The sequence below is a fragment of the Austrofundulus limnaeus genome, unplaced genomic scaffold, assembly GCF_001266775.1.
Source record: "Austrofundulus limnaeus strain Quisiro unplaced genomic scaffold, Austrofundulus_limnaeus-1.0 Scaffold13, whole genome shotgun sequence".
Classification (NCBI taxonomy): Eukaryota; Metazoa; Chordata; class Actinopteri; order Cyprinodontiformes; family Rivulidae; genus Austrofundulus; species Austrofundulus limnaeus.
Genome location: NW_013952415.1, coordinates 1,655,533 through 1,657,211, shown reverse-complemented (window position 1 = coordinate 1,657,211; position 1,679 = coordinate 1,655,533).

Below are 1,679 nucleotides of genomic sequence, written 5' to 3'. Positions count from 1 at the left end.
ATTTTTAATAGGAACTATGTGTTTTTATCGACACTTTAAACATTTTTAGGGAAAAAATCTTTATTGGGAAGCACTACGATAGCACTAAAATGATGGTTTGCCTTGTATACATGAAGAAAAGCATGTGTGTGCTTGTATATGAAGAACAGCTTTATGTATTTGAATGATAATGTCACTTTTTAGGCTTTATAGGAGATTCTGTAAATGTTGAAATTCTATATCCATCCCTTTCATTTTGCACTAGCTTGCCAAAGGCGGTTATTTTAAGTGTAATCAGTAGCTTGGACTACTATTTATAAGAATAAATAATGATAATTAGCATTGTGTTGCATTAGTTTGGTAATAAAAAAAGGCCTTTTTTTGGGGACTCGTCTGATCCTCTTTCCTGCAGCAGCAGTAGTCTTTCTCATTTCCAGCCTTGGAAGGGGTTGCATCAAAGGGCCAGGTTTTTACACCCAACCAGCTCTCGGTCTTTCGTGCAAAACCTTCCCCCATCGAGAGCTTTTGCCCGGAGGACCCGGAGTGAGCTGAAAGCTGCGATCAMGGCGGCCTGCCCGCAGGTCCCGGTTGGGYGCTAAAAACGGGCCGTTTCCCAGTTTTTCCCGGAGATGAGAAACCACCGCTGTTTCTGAGCTCATGTCCTCTCCTGAGTCACGGCACTGCACTGCACTTTACGCCGAACAGTCTCCCAAAACGAAACTCTAAAAAAATGTAGGCCAATTTACCAATGAGCTACCCCAACGACGTCACTTAAGACTTGCCGATTATCCCACAAATCTGTTTTTTTGTTAAAAGAAAAAGGCAATCTCCCCCACCCCCACATAGCCTCACTTATACCCATGCATGCTTACGTGTTGAAACCAGTGCTTTAGTTTGTTTGTACGGCCGTGTGAAGCACTTAAACTGAATGAAATGTAAAATAAATCCTGGTTCCGTATAGACGAGCWGGTTTTTCTGCACTTGTTTCGAAGCTGAGAATGTTACAATGACACACGGCATGCATCGACACACCAACACGCACACACAGGAGGAGAAGCTTGGTTTTCTTACATTTTTTTCAGTGAAGATGTTGCTTTAAGTTATCTTGTTTATACCGCTGTAAATAAAATATATTGACAAGTCCAACTAGTTTTGTGGGGTTGCTATTATTATCATATCAGCTGTGCCACAAGTCTTGGTTTTCTGTTGTCTGCCTCCTACATGTTCCTTATGTTAGGGTCATCCCTATGTTCCACAGAACATGTGTTTGTCCCGTGGTTAATGATAAATGTCAGGTTCTGTGAACATACTGTAGCTACCGGTAAACATAGATACMTGGGAACAAAGAGGCCAGTAAACATAGGTACCAATAAAGAGATACCTATGAACAAACTGTCTGGTAAACATAGGTACCAGTAAACAGGTTCCAGTAGACATAGGTACTGATAATCAGAGGTTTTAGTAAACATAGAGAAGGTCTGGAAAACTACGTACCAATAGACATACATACCGGTAAATATAGGTTCTAGTAAACAGGTACCTGGGAACAAAAAGGCTGTTAAACGTAGGTACCGGTAAACATAGGTACCTATAAACAAAGGGTCTGGTAAACTTACGTACCAGTAAACACAGATACCTGGGAACAGAGTGGCCAGTAAACATAAGTACTGGGGAACTTATGTACCAAGAAGCATGGAGTC